This window comes from Bubalus kerabau, chromosome 1 (genome assembly GCF_029407905.1).
Source record: "Bubalus kerabau isolate K-KA32 ecotype Philippines breed swamp buffalo chromosome 1, PCC_UOA_SB_1v2, whole genome shotgun sequence".
In the NCBI taxonomy this organism is placed as follows: Eukaryota; Metazoa; Chordata; class Mammalia; order Artiodactyla; family Bovidae; genus Bubalus; species Bubalus kerabau.
In genome coordinates, this window is record NC_073624.1 from 240,925,830 (window position 1) to 240,950,420 (window position 24,591).

The 24,591-nt window shown below is 40.6% G+C and overlaps 1 long non-coding RNA gene across 1 annotated transcript; it reads right to left on the reverse strand.

Moving 5' to 3' along the window:
* Positions 1–1,175: 1,175 nt before the first annotated feature.
* LOC129637338 (uncharacterized) lies at positions 1,176–22,033 on the reverse strand. The gene is made up of 3 exons (XR_008707436.1): positions 21,909–22,033; positions 9,193–9,272; positions 1,176–1,339 (listed from the first exon to the last, which is right to left on the reverse strand). It is a non-coding gene; the product is annotated as an uncharacterized LOC129637338 (long non-coding RNA).
* Positions 22,034–24,591: the final 2,558 nt, after the last annotated feature.

Here is a 24,591-nt window from a genome sequence, read left to right on the forward strand (position 1 = left end):
GTGTGGAGACTCCTTAAAAAACTGGAAATAGAACTGCCTTATGACCCAGCAATCCCACTGCTGGGCATACACACTGAGGAAACCAGAAGGGAAAGAGACACGTGTACCCCAATGTTCATCGCAGCACTGTTTATAATAGCCAGGACATGGAAACAACCTAGATGTCCATCAGCAGATGAATGGATAAGAAAGCTGTGGTACATATACACAATGGAGTATTACTCAGCCATTAAAAAGAATACATTTGAATCAGTTCTAATGAGGTGGATGAAACTGGAGCCTATTATACAGAGTGAAGTAAGCCAGAAAGAAAAACACCAATACAGTATACTAACACATATATATGGAATTTAGAAAGATGGTAACAATAACCCTGTATACGAGACAGCAAAAGAGACCCTGATGTACAGAACAGTCTTTTGGAATTTGTGGGAGAGGGAGAGGGTGGGATGATTTGGGAGAATGGCATTGAAACATGTATAATATCATATAAGAAACGAATCACCAGTCCAGGTTCAATGCAGGATACAGGAAGCTTGGGGCTGGTGCACTGGGATGACCCAGAGGGATGGTATGGGGAGGGAGGTGGGAGGGCAGTTCAGGATAGGGAACATGTGTATATCCGTGGCGGATTCATGTTGATGTATGGCAAAACCAATACAATATTGTAAAGTAATTAACCTCCAATTAAAATAAATAAATTTAAATTAAAAAAAAAGAATAAAATATAAAATTAAAAAAAAATGTTGGCCTCCACACCACCTAAAGTTATCTTAGTAGACCATACTTGGAGAAATGCTGACCTAGGCCAACAAGTGGAACTCAGCCTGAGCCCAGTATTCTTCCTCTTGCCAGGCATTACCTTTCTAGACAAGGATGGTAGCAAAGACCAAATGGACCTATTTCCCAGCTCACCCCACATCTTAGACCCAAAGGAGTCTTCATCTTCCTAGGAATGTGTCTTGAATAAACTCTGACGGTTGAAGAAGAGAAGTAGCCTCTAGGCACTGTGTTAAGCGCTTTACAAATAGGGCCTTGCTCAAGCTTGACAACCCTGGGGTAGATGACGCAACTACCTTCATTTCACAAATAAAGAAAAGGACACTAAAACAAGGGGCAGCCAAGGTCACAGAGCAACCAGAGGTAGAACTGGAATTCATACTCACCTCTCAGACATCCAAAGCTTGCATCCAATATTTGTAACTGCAGCCTTCCCCAGTATCATTCCCATCCTCCCTTTGGCATTCCAGAGTGCTCTGCTACACAGCTCCACTGAAGTTCCTACAGAGTAGTTTGCAGGTGTTGTGGCTGTCATTTTCATCCACCAAGCTGAGAGCTCCTAGAAGGCACAGCCCATGTTTTAGTGCTTCCTAAAGACTGTAAGATCTAAGAAAGCAAGGATCATCTCTGTCTTGTTCAGCTGTGTCCCCTTCACATAGCGCAGTGCCTGACACCTGCAGGAGGTACTCAGTAAATACCTGTTGAATTAATGAATAGATTAATGAAAGAATGGCTGAGCATCTACCCAGGAATCTTGTATCCCGGTTCCCAGCATAGTGCTTGGCATATAGGAAGATCTCAGTAAAGATTTGTGGAATCATAAGAGAACACTCCTGTTACTTACAGATTAAGCAGAACTAAGAATTTCTGATTCTATTATCTAGAATTCAAAAGAAAATGAATTTTAAATGGAACATTCTTCTGTTTCAATAAACAAGCTATCAATAGGCAAAGAAAGAAGAGAAAAAACACTTTCAATTCAGTTATTCAAGATCAGTTCAGATAAATTTAAAATGTTAAAAGCCTTGGATCTGAAACCAAACCTGAGCCTGAAAAGAGGTATCTTTTCAGCAGTGTGCTACCGGAAGAACATTTGCTATAATTCCCAGCTTTTGCATCAGTTCCCCAGAGATTGATGGCACCGACCAATTTTAAGTGATTAAATGTGTTCCTGGAATTCTCCAGTGTACTCCTGACTCAGATGGAAGGTGTGTGCTCAGGGAAGGGAGGGAATATCTGATGATCTCTGTTGTTCAGTGAATGTGGGTGTGGAAGGGTGGGGAGGAAGGAGAGGGACCCATGAATCCCTTATTTCACAGGGCTTGAAAATTTAATATAATGCAAAACCAACCACATGTTGAAGAGCACATTAAGTTATCTGTCAAATCTATTCTTGTTTTCTGATGTGATCATCTCAGGAAACATATTCATCAGCCATGCTCCACTGGAATCTCAGATGTAACATCCTCCTGGACAAAATTCTCAAGGGCAGAGGGTACTGCCTAGGACAGGGCAGATCAAGCATCTTATTCCTCCAGGTTGCTAAGACAGATGCAGGATCATTAAACATATTCAGTGATTGGGGGAAGTGTCTAACTCAGTGCCCAGCATATAAGAATCCAAGAATTCCCTTCTGAAGTGATTAAAAAAAAATTCATGTGGGACTTCCCTGGTGGTCCAGTGGCTAAGACTGTGCTCCCAGTGCAGGGAGCGTTTGATTCCTCATCAGAGAGCTAGATCCCACATGCCTCAGCTAAAACCCAGTACAACCAAATAAATAAAAATAGATTTAAAAAAAAAAAAAGCTCCATGTAACCAAACTCTGTCCAAGTCCCAAATAATTATTTATATAATACGGGAAATTTAGAAATTGCCTGCATTTCTTTCCTTTCACTTTTTCCCCCAGAAACCCTTTGAAACCTTTTGACAACAGCTTTATTATCTCCATGTAGCTGAGCAGGCAATCAAGGCTCAGAAAATCAAGCAACTGACCGAAAGTCACACAGCAAGGAGGTGGCAGAGCTGGAACTGAAGTTTTGGACTCCAGGGGCTATTTCCCTGCACTCCTTGGCCTCTCCCACTGGCTCCTATGCCTATCTTGACCAGCCCCACATGTGGATGAAACAGGTAGTCATTTAAACAGATTTTTAAAACTTTCTCTGTCTCCAGAAATGTCTCCTCCAATGATCTTCCAAGTTTCCTGAAATCTTTGTCCACCTCTCTTCAAGGTTGAATGCCAGCAGGTAACTCTTCACAGAGTTGTCCCATCTGGGTCCTCAAAAGGACCCAGACCTGTCCATGTTGGTAAACATTTGAGTCAAGATTTTCCTTCCAGACTCCCAGTGCTTTCATCTTTAAAACGAATAGTTTGGGTCCATGATCTTCAAAGTCCCCTCCTGCTGGGACCTTCTCTGTCACTCTGATCTACATGGATATGTAAGTAGTTTGGCCACCTCTTCCTTATCCAGTTATAAAATGCTCAGTAGTAGGATAAGAACAGAGGACACTGGCACCTGAAAAAACAAGTATGCCTGAGAGCCCAGGGGCTGGCATAGCTCCAATTCCAATGCCATCAAGCTAATAACACTCACCACCCCTCCCTGTTCCCTCTCTCTCTCCCTTCCCCTCTCCCTCCCTTGCTCTTCTTCCTGCCTGGCCAGGATGGCAAACCACAGTCAGAGAAGCCCTGGGCAAGGCTGGTCTGTGGCATCTCAACTGGTTCTGCCAATGATTCCACCAGCTGTGCTGGTTTGAATTAGAAGGCGAGAAGTAAAACTGTCACTATTTGCAGATGACATTGTACTATGTGTAGAAAACCCTAAAGTCTCCATCAAAAAACTGTTAGAACTAATAAATAAATTCAGTAAAGTTTTAGCATACAAAATTAATATATAACAATCTGTTGCCTTTCTATACACTAATAACAAACTGTCTGAAAGAGAAATTAAGAAAATAACTCCTTTACATTTGCATCTAAAAGAATAAAATACTCTTAAAAATATAAAACATTGGTGAAGGAAATTAAAAATGATACAAAGAAATGAACAGATATCCCATGCTCTTGGGTTGGAAGAATTAGTATTGTCAAAATGTCCATATAACCCAAAGCAATCTACAGATTTAATGCAATGCCTATCAAAATACCCATGACACTTTTCACAGAACTAGAACAAATAATACTAATATTTATATAGAGCCATGAAAGACTTTGAATTGCCAAAGAAATCTTGAGAAAAAAAGAACAAAGTTGGAGATATTATGCTACCTGACTTCAAACTATACTACAAAGCTACAGCAATCAAAATATTATGATACTGACACAAAAACAGACATATAGATCAATAGAACAAAATAGAGAAGTCAGAAATAACCAACAACAAGGGAGGCAATAATATACAGTGGAGAAAAGACAGTCTCTTCAATAAGTGGTTCTGGGAAAATGGGAGAGCTACATGTAAAAGAAGAAGGCAAACTAATACAGTGTTTCAGGTTTAAAAATAAAATTAAATTAAAAAAAAAAAAGAAAGAAAATCAGAACATTTTCTCACACCATATACCAAAAAAATAAAAACAAACTCTCAGTATGTAAATGTAAGTCCTAAATGTAAGTCCTCAAACCATAAAACTCCTAGAAGAGAACAGAGGCAGAACACTTTTTGACATAAATCATAGCAACATTTTTTTTAATTAGTCTCCTAAGGCAAACATCAAGGCTGTATATTGTCACCCTGCTTATTTAACTTATAAGCAGAGTACATGAGAAACACTGGGATGGAAGAAGCACAAGCTGGAATCAAGATTTCCGGGAGAAATATCAATAACCTCAGATATGCAGATGACACCACCCTTATGGCAGAAAGTGAAGAGGAACTCAAAAGCCTCTTGATGAAAGTGAAAGAGGAGAGTGAAAAAGTTGTCTTAAAGCTCAACATTCAGAAAACGAAGATCATGGGATCCGGTCCCATCACTTCATGGGAAATAGATGGGGAAACAGTGGAAACAGTGTCAGACTATTTTTGGGGGGCTCCAAAATCACTGCAGATGGTGATTGCAGCCATGAAATTAAAAGACGCTTACTCCTTGGAAGGAAAGTTATGACCAACCTAGATAGCATATTCAAAAGCAGAGACATTACTTTGCCAACAAAGGTCTGTCTAGTCAAGGCTATGGTTTTTCCAGTAGTCATGTATGGATGTGAGAGTTGGACTGTGAAGAAAGCTGAGTGCTGAAGAATTGGTGCTTTTGAACTGTGGTGTTGGAGAAGACTCTTGAGAGTCCCTTGGACTGCAAGGAGATCCAGTCAGTCCATTCTGAAGGAGATCAGCCCTGGGATTTCTTTGGAGGGAATGATGCTGAAGCTGAAACTCCAGTACTTTGGCCACCTCATGCGAAGAGTTGACTCATTGGAAAAGACTCTGATGCTGGGAGGGATTGGGGACAGGAGGAGAAGGGGACAACAGAGGATGAGATGGCTGGATGGCATCACCGACTCGATGGACGTGAGTTTGAGTGAACTCCAGGAGTTGGTGATGGACAGGGAGGCCTGGTGTGCTGCGATTCATGGGGTCGCAGAGTCGGACACGACTGAGCGACTGAACTGAACTGAACTGAAGGCAAACCCAGAAGGCAATGGCAACCCACTCCAGTACTCTTGCCTGGAAAACCCCATGGGCGGAGGAGCCTAGTAGGCTGCAGTCCATGGGGTCGCTAAGAGTCGGACACTACTGGGTGACTTTACTTTCACTTTTCACTTTCATGCTTTGGAGAAGGAAATAGCAACCCACTCCAGTGTTCTTGCCTGGAGAATCCCAGGGACGGGGGAGCCTGGTGGGCTGCCGTCTATGGGGTCGCACAGAATCAGAGACGACTGAAACAACTTAGCAGCAGCAGCAGCCTAAGGCAAAAGAAACAAAAGCAATAATAAACAAATAAGATCTAATTAAACTTAAAAGCTTTTGTACAGCAAAGGAAACCATCAACAAAATGAAAAGACAACCTATTGAATGGGAGAAAATATTTGCAAATTATATGACCAATAAAGGGCTTATATTCAAAACCTATAAATAGCTCAATATCAAAAAATCAAACCACCTAATTTTTTAAATGGGCAGAAGGCTTGAATAGACATTTTTTTCAAAGAAGATATACAAATGGCCAACAGACACATGAAAAAATGCTCAACATCATTAATCATCAGAGAAATGTAAATGAAAACCAGAATGAGATAGCACCTCATACCAGTCAAAATGTCTATTATCAAAAAGTCTACAAATAACAACTATTGGCAAGAATGTGGAAAAAGAGGAATTCTCATACACTGTTGGTGGGAATGTAAATTGTAAATTAGTGCAGCCACTAATGTATGTAGTACAGCATTTCCTTAAAGAACTAAAAATAGAGCTACCGTATGATTCAGCAATTTCACTTCTGAGTATATATCCAAAGAAAATGAAAACAGTAATTTGAAAAGATATATGCATCTCAATGTTTATTGATACATGCAGGATTATTTACAATAACCCAGATATGAAAGCAACCTAAGTGTCCATCAACATATGAATGGATATATATATATACTACATCTTATATACCATATATATACTGCATATATATATATACATATATATGCAATGAAATATTACTAGACATAAAAAATAATGAAATTCTGCATTTGCAAAAATGTGGACAGACCTAAAGTATATTATGCTTAGTAAAATAAGACAAATACTATATTTGATATGTTATCACTTATATGTAAAATCTAAAATAGAAAATAAATGAACGAATATAACAAAATAGAAACAGACTCACAGATACAGAGAACAAGTTAGTAGTTCCAGTGGGGAGAAGGAGGGGAAGGAGCCAGATAATGGTATGGGATTAAGAGACATAAACTGCTATGTACAAAATAAATAAGCAACAAGGGTATATTATACAGCACAGAGAATGTAGTCATAATTTCATAATAATTTTAAATGGATTATAATTTATTAAAATACTGAAACTAATATAGTATTTTAAATCAACTATAATATTTTTAAACATTTCTAAAGAAAGAAACAAATTATGCTGGTCTGTGATTCTATCGAATGTATTTGGCTGCTTCTGCATCACCCGTAAGAACTACTGAAGAATTGTCCCTGTTGACCCCTGTCACCACCACAATCCAACAAGTTCAGTGGTTTCCTGCCAACACAGAAAACAAGGGAAAAGAGAGAGAGAGAAAGAGAGAGAGAGACTCCTGATACAGTCATAAAGCATAATAACAGAGAATTATGCCCTTAGATTTTAAAAGTCACTAGATCACAGAATCTGATCCCCAGAAAGAGTGTGTGTGTATGTGTGTGTGTGTGTGTGTGTGTGTGTGTGTGTGACAATTGAAACTATGATAAGTATCTTTTTTGGTGGGGGATCCATATGCTTAACAGATTTTTTATATACTTAAAAAAATTTTTTTTAATTGGAGGAAAATTGCTTTACAATGTTATGTTGGTTTCTGCCATACAACAGTGCAAATCAGCCATAATTATACGTATATACTCTCCCTCTTGGGCCCCCTACCCTCCCACATTGCACCTTCTAAGTCATCACAGAGCACCAGGCTGGCTTCCCTGTGTTATATAGCAGCTTCTCACCAGCTATCTAGTTTTCATCTGATGGTGTAGATATATACTGATGCTACTTTCTCCATTCATTCCACTCTCTCCTTTCCCAACTGTGTCTACAAGTCCATTCTCTACTTCTGCATCTTCATCCCTTCCCTGCAAATAGGTTCATCGATACCATTTTTCTAGATTCCATATATATGAGTTAATATACAATATTTGTTTTTCTCTTTCTGATTTACTTCACTCTGTATAACAGGCTCTAGGTTCATCCACCTCACTAGAACTGACTCAAATTCAGTCTTTCTATGCCTGAGTAATATTCCATTGTATATATGTACTACATCTTCTTTATCCATTTACCTATAGATGGACATCTAGGTTGCTTCCATGTCCTGGCTATTGTAAATAGTGCTGCAATGAACTTTGGGGTATGTGTGTCTATTAGAATTGTGGCTTTCTCAGGGTATGTGCCCAATAGTAGAATTACTGGGTCATACGGTAGATTTATTCCTAGCTTTTAAAGGAATATCCATACTGTTCTCCATAATGTCTGTATCAGTTTACATTCCCACCATCTGATAAGCATCTAATTATCAATTATACTCAGCAAATTATGCCTCTGACTTACATTCGTAACCTAGGGGTTAAATCAAGAATATGGACATTAGAGGCTGTTAGCACATTAAACATATGTTTATATATTCCAACAAGGTGATTTTTAAATATTTTATTATAATTTTTATTACTAATTATTGACCATTTGCAAGATGCCAGTCACTAAGGATTTTATATGTTACCTCATTTAATCTTTAAAACATTCTATGACATTATCCTGGCAGTATTGACTGCTCCTTTTGTTTGGGAGTTTTCTCACTATCTGATGTTAGTATCAATGAGTAGAAGCTAAGCTAGAGACTTGGGAGAGAATCTCTCACTGAGAGATGGGCAACAGCAATGACAACAAAAAAGTTCAGAACCTCAAAGCATTTATTATTTATATGGAAAAAATAAGGCAGATGTCCAATCAAATCAAACAGTATATGCTGGATGGATCATAAAAATAATTTTCAAATGTTAAGTGGTTTTCTAGGCAAACTGTCAGGCTCTTCTTTCCTTCATTCCATTCTGGATCCTTATGTGCTCTGAAGGAAATACCTACAAGGCTCCTTACTAAGAACTGTCCCTCTCTTATCCATATGGTCACCATGGGTGCCATCCCATAAAAATGTGATGCCCTTTCCCTGGCCAGTGTTGAGGGTTCAGGGCTGGTCGCCTACCAAAGCCTATCCAATGACAGAAGCCATTGCCTAGTGACAGCTGATTGGTTCAGATATAAACCCCGACCCTCAGATTTACCTGAACCCTTCCATGAAAGTTTTGGGACAAGACTGATGTAAAGGACCCAGGCTGGCTGCCCACATGCTAAGGTATAAAAACTAGGACTTTTTGTGGCCTTGTTTGTCATCTTGTTAATCACAGGAAGAGGGTTTCATCCTGTGGAAAGAAACAAAGATGAAATAAGGTATGTGACGAGTTATTCAAAGGGTCTTGAACCCTGAGTCCAATTGCTCCTGAAGCGCAGATACATGCCAGGTTTTAAATTGCTCATGATACTCAACTAACACAGTAAATTGCTGTTTTCACTTAATCCTCTTGGAACTAGTTTTCTAGAACCAAGGGTCCTTAAAAGCACATGGTCCTGGTAGGTCTTACATCTCTGGTTCCAGTTTAAGTCCACCCAGCCAGATTTGGTCACTGCCTGATTCCTGCATTTAGACCTTTCTGGATGTGAGCATTGACCTACCTTTCAACTTGATGTCTTTGTTCTCTCAGTTGGGGCTTCCCTACCCTCATCCCATTCTGCAGAACTCCATCTTGAATCTCCTGTGAAGACAGGGGAATTATTCTTTGGACAGGTTCCAAAGAAACTGTGACACCCAGGGGCAGGTGTGGACAGTGCCAAAGCTGTGTTGGACGGTGCCAGAGCTTCTGTGGGAGAATTTGAGGAAGGAGCAAGCGGATCCAGCTACAAGGGCCAGGGAGGTCCACAGGGATTTAGCTAACCCTCCAAGGCTGGTGGGACTCTAATCAGTGGAGAGGACTGGGATTAAGTGGAAGGAAACTTGAAATGAGTACTTCAAGCAGAAGGAACAAAATAAGCCAAACTGTTTGTGAGGAAATGGGTAAGTCCAGCTTTAGGGGATCGCTAAGTAAAAAAGCCTTCCATCCTGATTCCTATATTATTCAGTAGATTTGACTCCAATTGACTTCATCCTTTCAAAAAATTTTTGCAGGGGGAGGGAGACAGTTGATTACAGGCCTGCTGTTTGAAAAAAAAAAAAAGAATACCTTCAGAAAATATGGAAAATTATGAAATCACCTATAATCTTTCTACCTACTCAGATACAATCTCAACTAATATTTGTCTATCTGCTTATTACCTCTTTTTAAAGCATCTAAACATTTATATGAAAATAGATTTGAGCCATTTATACAGTGTGGCATCCCAGTTTTTTTCACTTTCAATATTTTATGAGCAAAATGTCATTAAATATACACAACATGATTCTACATCATTGTCATTAAAAGGCCTCATGGCATTCTCTGTGTGGGTTTATAGTAATGTCTTAACCAGTTCCCCCTTGGCAGACATTTAAGCTGCTTCCAATCAGGTTGCGAGTATGCGTGTGTGTGTCTTTGCTTTTATATAAAAAACCATGATGACAGATCTTTACACATTTGTTTGCTTGTTTTAGTAAGATAAATTTCAACAAGTGGGATTGCTGTGTTAAAGGACTTTCATATTTTCAAGTCCTTTGATATATATTGTCAAATGCCCCTTAGCAATGTGCCAGTTTACACCATCACTGTATGAAAAAATTTTCCTCACCCTTTACAGACTTTTTAGACTCAGTTTTATTCCTTACTACCTGTCCAGTAGGTAAAATCCAGATATCATGGTTATACAATTTCAGTTCAGTTCAGTTCAGTTGCTCAGTTGTGTCTGACTCTTTGAGACTCTATGAACTGCAGCATGCCAGGCCTCCCTGTCTATCACCAACTCCCGGAGTTTACCCAAACTCATGTCCATTGAGTCAGTGATGCCATCCAACCATCTCATCCTCTGTTGACCCCTTCTCCTCCTGTCCTCAACCTTTCCCAGCATCAGGATCTTTTCAAATGAGTCAGTTCTTCACATCAGGTGGCCAAAGTATTGGAGTTCAGCTTCAACAACAGTCCTTCCAATGAACACCCAGGACTGATCTCCTTTAGGATGGACTGGTTGGATTTCCGTGCAGTCCAAGGGACTCTTAGGAGTCTTCTCCAACACCACAGTTCAAAAGCATCAATTCTTCAGTGCTCAGCTTTCTTTATAGTCCAATTCTCACATCCATACATGACTACTGAAAAAACCATAGCCTTGACTAGACGGACCTTTGTTGACAAAGTAACATCTCTGCTTTTTAATATACTGTCTAGGTTGGTCATAACTTTCCTTCGAAAGAGTAAGCGTCTTTTAATTTCATGGCTGCAATCACCATCTGCAGTGATTTTGGAGCCCAGAAAAATAGTCAGCCACTATTTCCACTGTTTCCCCATCTATTTCCCATGAAGTGATGGGATGCCATGATCTTAGTTTTCTGAATGTTGAGCTTTAAGCCAACTTTTTCACTCTTCTCTTTCACTTTCATCAAGAGGCTTTTTAGTTCTTCTTCACTTTCTGCCGTAAGGGTGGTGTCATCTGCATATCTGAGGTTATTGATATTTCTCCTGGCAATCTTGATTCCAGCCTATGCTTCTTCCAGCCCAGTGTTTCTCATGATGTCCTCTGCATATAAGTTAAATAAGCAGGGTGACAATATACTGCCTTGACATGCTCCTTTTCCTATTTGGAACCAGTCTGTTGTTCCATGTCCAATTCTAATTTTTGCTTCCTAACCTGCATATAGGTTTCTCAAGAGGCAGGTCAAGTAGTCTGGTATTCCCATCTCTTTCAGAATTTTCAACAGTCTGTTGTGATCCACACAGTCAAAGGCTTTGGCATAGTCAATAAAGCAGAAACAGATGCTTTTCTGGAAGTATCTTGCTTTTTCGATGATCCAGCGGATGTTGGCAATGTGATCTCTGGTTCCTCTGCCTTTTCTAAAACCAGCTTGAACATCTGGAAGTTCATGGTTCACATACTGCTGAAGCCTGGCTTGGAGAATTTTGAGCATTACTTTACTAGTGTGTGAGATGAGTACAGTTGTGTGGTAGTTTGAGCATTCTTTGGCATTGCCTTTCTTTGAGATTGGAATGAAAACTGACCTTTTCCAGTCCTGTGGCCACTGCTGAGTTTTCCAGGTTTGCTGGCATACTGAGTGCAGCACTTTCACAGCATCATCTTTTAGGACTTGAAATTAGCTCAACTGAAATTCCATCACCTCCACTAGCTTAGTTCGTAGTGATGCTTCCTAAGGCCCACTTGACTTCACATTCTAGGATATCTGGCTCTAGGTGAGTGATCACACCATTGTGATTATCTGGGTTGTGAAGATCTTTTTTGTATAGTTCTTCTGTGTATTCTTGCCACCTCTTCTTAATATCTTCTGCTTCTGTTAGGTCCATAATTTCTGTCCTTTATTGAGCCCATCTTTGCATGAAATGTTCCCTTGGAATCTCTAATTTTCTTGAAGAGATCTCTAGTCTTTGCCATTCTATTGTTTTCCTCTATTTCTTTGCATTGATCACTGAGGAAGGCTTTCTTATCTCTCCTTGCTATTCTTTGGAACTCTGCATTCATATGGGCATATCTTTCCTTTTCTCCTTTGCTTTTTGCTTCTCTACTTTTCACAGCTATTTGTAAGGCCTCCTTAGACAGCCATTTAACTTTTTTGCATTTATTTTTCTTGGGGATGGTCTTGCTCCCTGTCTCCTGTACAGTGTCACGAACCTCCATCCATAGTTCATCAGGCACTCTGTCTATAAGATCTAGTCCCTTAAATCTATTTCTCACTTCCACTGTATACAATTTACATGTCCTTTATTAATATACAAATTTTATATGATTATTGATCACTCATGTATTTTATTTATGATTTATCCATTCATATCATTTTCACATTTTTATAATGAATGTTACTCACCTTTTTGTGATTGATCAAAAGAATTTTTTAAATATCTAATGTTAATTACCTATTATTTAAACAAGTTGAATGTATGTTTTAAATATATCCTTTGTGATTTAGCTTGATAATGTGGGAGGTTTTGCCACATAAGTTTTACATTTTTATTTATAGTCATACTCTTTCTTTTATGGTTTCTGATATTAATGCCATTGCTAAAAAGAATTTCCCTAACCCTAAGAAGCTAAAACTATGCACCTATGCTTTCTTTTAGTATTTTCATGATTTAGATGCTTGCATTCAATCTCTATTTGTGTGGAATTTATATTTATAAATATATATATTTATATTGTAAGGTGAGAAGTAAGGCTCTAACTTTATTTTTTTTCAAATATCCAAAACTGACACCATTTGTGTCAATTTTATCACGTATTAATGTCACCTTTATCATATATTAATTTTCATGCATAGTTGATCTTGTTTCAGATGATCTATGCTCTTCCAGTGATCTGCGAGCCTACCCTCTGCCAGTCTCATTATCCAGCATTTGAATCTAGTAGAGCAATTCCCTGGAGAAGGCAATGGCACCCCACTCCAGTACTCTTGCCTGGAAAATCCCATGGATGGAGGAGCCTGGTAGGCTGCAGTCCATGGGGTCACTGGGAATCGGACATGACTGAGCAACTTCACTTGCACTTTTCACTTTCCTGCATTGGAGAAGGAAATGGCAACCCACTCCAGTGTTCTTGCCTGGAGAATCCCAGGGACGGGGGAGCCTGGTGGGCTGCCGTCTCTGGGGTCGCACAGAGTCGGACATGACTATAGAGACTTAGCAGCAGCAGCAGCAGCAGCAGCAGGGCAATTCCCTCCATGTAGCCTTCCTTTTTTGAAAAAAAAAAAAAAAGGCTATTCTTAAGCATTTATTCTTCCAGAAGTACTTTGGAATCATTTTGTTAAGTTCCTTCCAAATCCCATTGATATTTTGGATGGAATTGCCTTAAATTAATAGATTAAACTGTGGGACATTGACATCTTTACAAGACTTCCAGAAGCATAATACATCTTTCTGTTTGTTCAAGTCCTCTTTCATGTTCCTTACTAAAATTTTGTCATTTTTTCCATTTAGGTCCTGTACATTTCTTGTTAAAGTTATTCCTGGGTGTTACATATTTATTTGCTATTGTGAGTTAAATCTCTTTGGCGTAATGCTTTATAGAAAGTTCATGCTGGTATATAGCAAGCCATTGAGAAATATGTATGTAAAGATGGAGGTGGAGGTAACAGGTAGAGACTGAGATAGACATTGTTGAACCTGTCTGGTGCAGCAGGAGCTATGGAAGAACTCCTGAGAAAGAGGATGAGAGAGAAATGTCCTGACTTCTCTGTTTCATCCCAACACTTTTCTAAAAGTTTCTTGAGGGGTTTCTTGTTCATCTTGGCTGTCCTCAGCACCTACTGGAATGTAAAAGAATGAAGTGAAGTGAGGTGAAGTGAAGTTGAACCTACTTAAATACAAATGATTGACATGCTGACTCTCTGGAGCCCTGCCACACTTTGACATCCCTCCCTAGTGATGGTTCCCTGTTCCATGTCTTCTCCCTTTGCTTAGTTCAGCATTGTTGATGGCAGAGTCTATGTTTTTTCCATGTTTGTGTTCCCCACATGATCTAACCCAGCCTGGCACAAAGCTCAACCAATGCTCATGTACTCCATGAAGGAGCAGATGTCCTCATCTATAAAGTGGGAGCCTTGAACATCTGCCCTTTGAACAGCCTGTGTGATAGAGTAATTCCTCTTGGTCTCCTAGCTTTGGGGAGGTGAGAAGTGGGTTTTCCTTCCTTCTGTGCTGCCTGCATGTGTCTGTTCTCCTCCTGATGAGTCATCTGGCGCCAGACACCATCGCTCTCAGACAGAACATGTCAGGTACTTGCTCAGGAGCAGTGGGGCCATAAATCTACGCTGCGTCCCTGTGGTTACTTAGGGAACCCTGGGGCCCAGCCAGAAAGAGGGGCACTGCAGACAGAGAAGGCTCTGGCCAGCGTCCCAGCCTCCCGGCGACAGCCCAGCCAGCACTTCCCTCTCTCTAGTTTGGAACCAAGGTCCTGTCCCCTGTAGAGGGCAAAGGTGGCCTCCAGCCAAGAGGTTCTGAAATGCACCAAGATCCTCCTACCAGACGTTCAGAGAGACAGAAGGGATCAGTTAGCAAAATGACTGTGACAGGAACCAGGGCAGCTGGAATCTGGTTTTGTACTTCATTCCTTCACCATTACACAGGCAAGCATAGGCAGATCCCCCTTCTACTCTCTGCGGGTATGAGAAGTAAATGAAACATTATATTAAACTGCTTGGCTTAAGTCCTGATCACAGCAAACAATTAACAGAGGCAGTTGTAAATGTCATTATTATTATTTGTACTGAGAGCAGCAATAGTAACTTGTTTTCACTATAATCTCCAAAGTATTTATCCCACTTTAAAGATGAGGAAACTGGGCCCAGAGAGATAAAGTGACTTGCTCAAAGTGCTTCTACTGAGAATCAAAGTCACTGGTTAATAGTCAGCTAGTTACTATAATGCACAGGGATTATTCTACTAAGTCCTAGGGGAAGGACAGACACTATCATTCAGCTCCATTCAGCTCCAGAGCCAGACAGGTGCCCTTACTGTCGCTGCATGATGGCTGGAATACTTCCAGAACTTATTCTAAATGCTTTGTAGTCTAATTCTCAAATCCCATGAACAAGGAGTCCCTGGGCTCTCATTGGCTCCGATTGGGTCAGAGTGTCCACTTCTAGAGCTGGAAGAGAGGGTCAGCCTAAGCCCAGCAGACAGTAGTGGGCACAAAGGGATGTGGAATGGAGGCTAAGGGCCCAAGCAGGATGTGTGTGTATATGTGTGGTCTTAAAACATTTGCCAAAATGTTTACAGAGATGCTCTCTCTGGATAGTGGAATAAGAAGTTGATTTCTCTTTCGTTTTCTATCTCTTCCAGAGGTTTACCATAAGCATATAGTTTCATAATCTTTTAAAAGCTGTTTTTATTTAGTGGTTAAATAATGCAAATAATATATAGTTATATTAGATATGTTGAATTTTAAGAGTTTGGGGCTGGATATTTGAAGCCTCAGTCCCAGTTCTGGCTCTGAATGACCATGGTCATGTCACTTGTCTGGCCTCAATTCCACTATCTGTAAATGAGAGAAGGGTCACACAACCTCTGCAGTCTCTTCCAGTTATGATTCTCTCCCCTTCTGTGTACATACAGCAAGTGAAAAGGTGCAGATCAGCTGGGTCCTAGGAGATCCGCCTGAATGTGAAGAGACCCTTGAACAACACAGCTTTGAACTCTGTGGATACTCTTACACAGATTTGTTTTCAGTGAATATGTACTATGTAACATAAATACACAATCCCCAATTGATCTGTGGATACAGGAGACCAAGGCTGACTGCAAACCCCTCTGTCTTGACCCCTAAACTCCTTCTCAGCCCCTCTCCCCACCCGCATTGTTCTAGAGTCAACTGCTACTTTCTCTAGTTGCCGCAAGCAGGGGCTACTCTTCCTTGTGGTTCGTGGGCTTCTTACTGCAGCGGCTTCTCTTGTTGCAGAGAATGAGCTCTAGGGTAAGTGGGCTTCAGAAGTTGTGGCACACGGGCTTTGTTGCTCCCAGGCCTGTGGACATCTACCCAATGTCCCCTGCATTGGCAGATTCATAACCACTGGATCACCAGGGAAATTCAGTTTTTTTGTTTGTTTGTTTGTACTTTTTTTTTAACTGAAGTAGACTTACTGCATTGTGTTAGTTTCATGTATACAGCAAAGTCATTGAGTTATTCAACTGTATATGTATATATATATTCTTTTTCTGTAATTATTGCTTAATAGAAATCAGTTCTGAATAAAAATGGGCACATTTATGTAGTTGAGAGAGTTTCTTCAGAAGTTGAACATGCTCCCAGAGCTCCTAAAAGAGTGCCCTCCTCAGTGGAGACCAGTTAGCTGACTCCAGCCCTGAGAAATCTCTCCCTCCCTAAGAGAGAAGAATTAACATTACTGGCTGGGCCTACTATGTGTCCAGCCTAATACAAAGTATGTTATATACATCATCTGATATAAACTCATGATGTTGTTACCATCATTTATTCGACAAGCAACTAAAGTCTCCTGCACCATTATTGAATGCTTGCCTTCCCATAAAGATCCTTGGGAGGAAGAAATGCTCTTTGTTCATCTTCATATGTCCCTCAGACCCTAACACAGGGCTCGATAAACACTTGCTAATCATTAGAAACCTCCTATCACTGCTTTTTGGGCTCCATAGAGGATTATTCCTAATATCAAAGGTTTGACCAGCTCCTAGGTTAAGAGAATGATGATCAGATTAAAGGGGGAGGATAAGGAACAACAGATTAGGTGATTATCCACTGTTGACAGGAAGCTGTCACTTTAAAGAGTTGTCCTGCTATGCACAGGGCATTCAGGAAATAGGACATTGGATAGGTAGACTTTGATCAGGAGCAGGTTAGAAAGATCAGGATTAGGGGTGTCTGGAAGCAATCTGAGAGCACTGGGAATTTTATCTTTATTGAAATACAGTGGCTGCACAATATTATGTTAGTTTCAGGTATGCTCCATAATGATTTGTCATTTACATACATTATGAAATGATCACCACAATAAGGCTAGCAACCATCTGTCCGCATACAGAGCCATCACTACGGTACTGACCATATTCCTTATGTTCGATATTGTATCCCTGTGACTTGTTTATTTTATCACTGGAGATTTGTACCTCTTAATCCCTTTCTCCTATTTTGTCTACCCTGTCATCTCTCTTCATTCTGTTTCTTCTCTATACCTATTAGTCTGTTTTCCTTTTGTTTTCTTTGTTTTTTAGATTCCACATATAAATGAGATCATGCAGTGTCTTTTTCTATCTGATTTATTTCACTGAGCATAATATACTCTAGATCCATCCATGTTGTTACAAATGACAAGATTTCCTTTTCTTATCAGATGAGTAATTTTCCATTGGGTGTGTGTTTGTGTGTATACATATATCACATCTTTATCCATTCTATCTATGGGCACTTAAGTTGCTTCTGTATCTTGGCTATTGTAAATAATGCTGCAGTGAACATTGGAGTGCATATATCTTTTCTAATTAGCACTTTTGTTTTCTTTGGGTAAATACCCAGAAGTGCAATTGCTGGATTATATGGCAATTCTATTTTTAATTTTTTATGAAGATCCATACTGTTTTCCATGGTGGCTGCACCAATTTACATTTCTACCAATAGCGCAAGAGGGTTCCCTTTTCTCTACGTCCTTGCCAACACTTATTTGTTGTCTTTTTGATGGAAAACAAAAGCAAAAATAAACACATGGGACTATATCAAACTAAAAGTTTTTCACACAGCAAAGAAGACTATCAGTAAAATAAAAAGGCAGCCTACTGAATAGGAAAATATGTTGGCAAACAGTCTATCCAGTAAGAGATTAATATCCAAAATATACAAAGAACTAACACAACTCAATATCAAGAAAATAAACAACCCAATTTAAAAATGGGCAGAGGACCTAAATAGATATTCTTCCAAAGAAGACATACAAATGGCCAACAGACACATGAAAAGATGTTCAGGATCACTAATCATCAGAGAAATACAAATCAAAACCACAATGAGATATCACCTCACACCTGTCAGAGAGCATTAGGATCTTGGAAAAGGGTTAGAGTTGAAAGGAAAGGAAGATTGCAGGAGGAGAGTGGATTTCCAACACAAAATTCACTGGAAAAATAGGAAGAGTAAAGAAAGACAGACAAACAAATCAAACTTCCTTCTACACAATTTTGCCTATAAGAAGCTCTGGTTTTAGGGATGGGATTAGATGTTGGGATCAAAAAAGTGGGTCAAAAACAAGAACAAAAAAAAAAGTGTCTAGAGAAAGTCCATTGAAGGACAAAAGTTTCACAAATTTTCCCTTATTTTGTGTTTCAGTTAAGGCTCAAATCAACCTGCCCTTTTCATTCACTCATTCATTCTATTACTCATCTAATAAATATTTATTGAGCACATAGAATCCATCAGACAGTGTACTGGCTCCTCAGATGAGCAAAAAAAAACAATGTGTCTGCGCTCATTGAGTCTGAAATCTAGAGAGAGAGGCAGATATTGATCCAATAATCACATGAAGGTGTGAGTATAAAACACAAACCAGGGGGAATGCCATGAAGCAGAGAGATGTGGTTTTCTGAGAGCAGAGAAAAAAGGAACCTCACCTAGACTGGGGTGGGGAGGGGAAAGAATCTTCCCTGAGGAATTGACCCCTGATTTGAGATGTGAAGAACCATGGGCCCCTGGCAAGGAATAAATCACAGCAAGTGGAGACAAGTCATTTTTAATGGGTCTAGCCAAAGCAAAAATAGTAGTACTGGTATGCAGACAATCTAAGGTTAAGACCTACACCTTCCAAGAACCCACCTATGAGACATTCAGCAAAGTCATTTGCACTTTCTGGGCCTCCATTTGATGATCTGTAAAATGGGAATGATGGACTAAAATGACATTTCTCAAAATGTGGTCTGCTGATCTTCTGCAGCAGAAGACACATGGAAAATGGGTTACTTGTGAAAAATATAAATTCCTGGACCTCACTTCATACCTACTGGATCAAAGTATCTTGGGCTACAATTCTTGTACCTCCTCATATCTAGAAAAGAACTAAAATTCTTCATGCTGATGTCTGCTCCTTGTGACTAACAGAAACCTTTTGCAAAAAAATGTGTGCTTGATTGCATGTACTCCCCCTTCACCAAAATCATATATGTACTGACCTTCCCTTGTACCTCTTTGGAGCTATTTCTCAGAGCTGTCTGAAATGCTGTCTTCCTAAATAAAATTTAACTCACAACTCAAAAAAAAATTACATATATATATATATATATATACGGTGCTAGGTCCCAAGATCTGCATTTTAAGGCTACTCTAGGTGGCTCTTATGCTCGGTAAAGTTTGAGCATCTGGGTAGGCAAACTTTTACCTGCTAAGTGGCTCTTTGTTTCTTTCTAAATTCCCAGGTTCCCAATGGAGCAGCACCAAGAAGAGGTAAAGTGGGCAGTCCTCCAGACTGAGAAAAGGAACCTACTAAAGTTTTCAGGTGACAACAAAAGGTCTGAGCTTTTACACCTGGAGTTGGTCCAGTTGTTTTAGGGACAAGTTCCCCAGACTGACTTGAGAGAAAATAGCTCTAGACTGATTTTTTTTTAAGGTTTATGAGTGTTTTGTTAATATGTATTTTTGTTTATTTATTTGGCTGTGCTGGATCTTATTTGCAGCACATGAGACCTTTGATCTTTGTTGCAGTGTGTGGTATCTTTAGATGAGGCATGTGGGATCTAGTTCCCTGACCATGGATGGAACCAGGGCCCCCTGCAATGGGAGTGCAAAATTTTAGCCACAGGACCACCAGGGAAGTCCCTGATTTTTTTTTTTTTTTACCTTCCACTCCACTCCTGGGATTTACTTGAAAATATATATTTACTGAAGTCTGTTCCCTGCCCTTTTCCCTCCCTTCTTCTTTCCCTTCTCATGACTCTGGTTCTCTGCAGTTTTGGGAGCCAGTGGAGTTTCACATAGGTCTCCCCTTCCTTTCCTGCCTTTCTAGGGCATGATTGGTCACCTCTGATGTGAGCTGCCCTGCCTGCTGGGCCAAGCTGTTTCCCTTTCCCTCTGCACAGCAAGCTCACAGAACCCACCACCCACAAAGCCCACCCCACCTCCAAGGCACCAACACCCATACTGGTGGTCTCCAACCTCATTTTGAGTCTCTGTGTGAAGAAATATTTCCAGCAGGTCCTGAGCTCTCTAGGTGTAGTAGAGCCAGTCTCACAAGTTGCCTTTCAAAGGCCAGGTATATTATTTCCACCTACTGGCCAAAATGCTTGTATTAAAATGAAATAGTGCATATAAAGCACATAACTCCAGCCTAGCACACAGAAAACTCTCAACAAATGTTAGTGTCCTTTATATTTATGTTATTTTTCCAGCCACTGTTTGTTTAGGGGTATTTATAAGGGAAGAAAAAAGAAATCAGCTATATCAACTGGCAAGTAAGAGGTTGAAAGTATCAGTGAGAGATCAACTAGGAAGATCTGTACCTACATGGTCCAGATACTGAGAATCCTGTTGTATGTTTTTAAGATATACAGAACATCAACAATAACTAGCTGAGAGCTTTCTAGGACCAGGCAAAGTTTCATTTAATCCTCATAAGAAGTATTAAAATCCACATTTTACAAATAAACAGAAGCTTAACTAAACAAAGTCCCGAAGTGACAAAGCTAGGAAATGGCAGCAACTTGAATTTAATCCGATGTTTAATAAGCTACTTCCTTAGGTCTAAATGCTATCTCTCATGCTGTCTTAGGAGGCTATATCTGCTCTCTCTGTCTCTCTCTCTCTGAGATAGACAAATAGACAACAGTTGATTTCCATCATAAGATTAATAACTTTTGCAGTCCTTAAAGGCAATTTTTAAATCAGGTCCCCTACGCTTCTTCTTGGAAGAAGTAAGGCTCAAGCCTGATACAAGCTCTTGCTCTCATTTGAGGTTCCCAGGGAGGGGTTAGCAGGAAAGATTCAGTCCTCAGATCTCACCCAGAGAAGGGCCCACATTGCGTGGTAGCACACAGACCAGAACAAATTCTGTCTCTCTGACCAAGGTCTCTGACCTGCTGAGATACCCAGACATTCCTGTCACTTTATCTGTGAGGTCAGCCTACAGTCAAACTCAGGTTATCTGAGAGGTGAAAAGTGCCACTTTTGAGTAAAACCATATCTGTTCTAATCCCATCTCTGAATAATCTTGAGCAAATTAATAAATCACTCTTATCCTCAGTTTCCTCACCTGTGAATTAGAGCCAACAGAATCTTCTACAAAAGTGTTGTTTACAGGGTTAAATAAGATGATGCCTGTGAATTAGCCTGACACAGGCTTGATGCGTAACTATACTCATAGTTAATTAACATAGGGCTATTGGAAGAGGGCAATGCTTATGTCTAAACGGATAGTACTCTAAAGAATTAGGGAGATATTTGGAAGCTTTTCCAAGAACTTGTAATTCACACCATGCCCTAACTGCTCTGTGCTGTGTGCTCAGTCGCTTAGTCATGTCCAGCTCTTTGCGACCCTATGGACTGTAGCCTGCCAGGTTCCTCTGTCCTTGGGGATTCTCCAGGCAAGAATACTGGAGTGGGTTGCCATGCCCTCCTCCAGGGGATCTTCCCAACCCAGGGATCAAACCCAGGTCTCCCGCATTGCAGGTGGATTCTTTACTACTGTCTGAGCCACCAGGGAACCCCCTATCTAGAAGTTTCTACAAAATCTTCCACATACCCTATCCCCGAGCACTTACCAGGGCAGTCCCACAAGAGGCAGAAAACCAATGCTCCTCCTCCTTCTCCCTTCATCTTTTCATGACTCCCAAGGCAACCTTCCAAATCTGTGGGTCTGGCGTCCAGTAAACAGTAAAGAAACGCTGGGCATTTCCTGTCCCAGCGTTCCTCAGGACACGATCGAGATGGGCAAAGCCAACTGCCTCTTTCTCACAGGCCTCCCTCCTCCACCATGTCCACGGGGCCTGACATGATCTCACACACATTTCCCAAACATGTCCACCCCGATCCCTGGGTCCTGCCCAGTCACCTCTGCCAGAGGAGCCAGAGATCACTCTATGACATCACTTCCTTGCCTTGCTCCCTAGGGGCCCGGTCTGTCTACTCCAAAGCTTGGCTCTAACACTTTGTCCAGATACAATTTTTAGATGCCCCCAAGGAAAAAGGTTCCCACCACTTCTTTTAGACCTTTCTGAACTTGGTGGCCACCACAAGTGAAAATCCCCCAAAAGAGGTTTGATGGTTTGGTTCAAAGAACCCAAATGAGGAAGAAGAGGAAGTCAGAGAAACACGAGACCTATGTCAAATATTTATGTGTTTCCTTATTTAACTCACATTACTGTTCAATGTCAGGCACAATTCTCTCTACATCCTCAGATGCACATTCCCATTATCCATCTTACACTGTGAACTCCAGGAGGACAAAGAAGGCCAGCGTCCATTTACTTTATTCTATGCAAGTTCTCCTCCACGATCAATGGTAAAACACTGAATTCGTTCTGTTGCTCAAGAGTAGTAGAGGTTACACCAAGATAAAGTTAGAAGGAGCAAACAAAAATAAGAAGCAACAGGGTGGCAATCAACTGATCAAGGGGCCCTGCCAAGAATTTGTCACTGAAGGAGCCCCTACTAGGGATTCAGAAAAAGTGTGGAGTAAAGCAAAGTGTCCACTGCTTTCAGTAGATTCTCAATAAGGTCTAGAACCCAAAAAGATAAAGAACAACTGGGAAGATAAATCACTTTTTCTTTTGAAATTTGGAGAGAGGGCAAGGAATAAGATTAATACATATAAAATTGTGGGCGTGCTAAGTGGCTGCAGTCATGTCCAACTCTGTAGGACCCTATGGACTGCAGCCTGCCAGGCTCTTCTGCCCATGTGATTCTCCAGGCAAGAATACTGGAGTGAGTTGCTGTGCCCTCTTCCAGCAGATCTTCTGACCCAAGGATCGAACCTGTGTTTCTTATGTCTCCTGCACTGGCAGGAGAATTCTTTATTACTAGCACCACTGGGAAGCTCGATATTACAGAGGACATCAATATAATAGTAGTGTTGTTTTTGGATGAGTGTTTTTTATGAGCCAAGTCCCAGGCTGAATCATTACAGACTATAGTTGCTTTACTTCTTGCAACCACCTATGTTGCTGTGCATTATCTCAAGAAATAGAAAGCATTATTCCCAAGTCTCAGATGAAAAAACGAAGGCTGAAAGAGTTTATGTAGCTTGCCCAAGGTCACACATCTGGTCAACCAAAGCTAGGCTTCAAACTCTGAGTCCATGCCAAGCTGCAGGAATTGATGACCTCAGTGGCATAAAAAGCCCTGGGGGAGGATCAAACCATCAGGCTATGGACCCTGGTTCTGCCCTAGGTAAATCCCTCCCCCTTTCTGGACCTTTGTATCCCTGCATGTAAAATAAGAGAGTGAGATTAAATAAACAAACATTTGATGCAACAGTGTTTACAAAGTATGCAACAGATATTTTCTGTAATGGGTCAGAGAGAAGATATTTTAGGTTTTGCAAGACAGCCTGTCTCTGTTACAGCTCCATAACTCTGTCATGGTACCGTGAAAGCACCCAGAGACATACCCAAGTGAACAAGCATGGCTGTGTTCCATAAAACTTTATGTACAAAAATAGGTACAAGGCTAGATTTGGTCCATGGGATTATACCTTGCTGACCCTGGACCAGATGATCCGTAGGGTCCTTCTGAGTCTGACATTTCAGAAGTCTGGGTCCTGATTGTAGCAGTGGAGCCCAAAGGGACCAATGCCTTGAAAAGTCAGCTGTACAGAGCTTGTTGCCATAACTTTTGTTTTGTCATGTTTGACAATGTCAACAAGTGTGGTTAGAAAGTAAATCCTGGGGATTCCTCGTGGTTCAGTGCTGAAGAATCCACCTGCCAATGCAGGAAACACGAGTTCAATCCCTAGTCTGGGAAGATCCCACATGCCATGGAACAGCTAAGCGTGTGCTCCAGCTATTGAGCCTGTTCTCTAGAGCCCAGGAACCGCAACTACTGAGCCCACACCTCCTAGAGCCTGTGCTCTGCAACAAGAGAAGCCACCACAATGAGAAGCCTGCACACTGCAACTAGAGAGTAGCTCGCGCTTGCCGCAACTAGAGAAAAGCCCCCGCAGCAACGAAGACCCAGCACAGCCAAAAATAAATAAATGAAATTATATAGACACACACCCACATTAAAAAGAAAGAAAGCAAACCCATTGTTCAGGGGAAAAAAAAAAGTAAATCCTGGCAGTGGCAATACAAAGCAGCTCAGACGAGCTTTAGCTCCCCAAAATCTCCATTGACACCTGATGTGGACAACTGTTAATACATCTGTCTTGTGAAGAGCACGGTGCAAACACGGCTGTGTGCCCGCTTTTAAACCAGACTGCAACCCAAAGACCATTTCTTGAGAAAT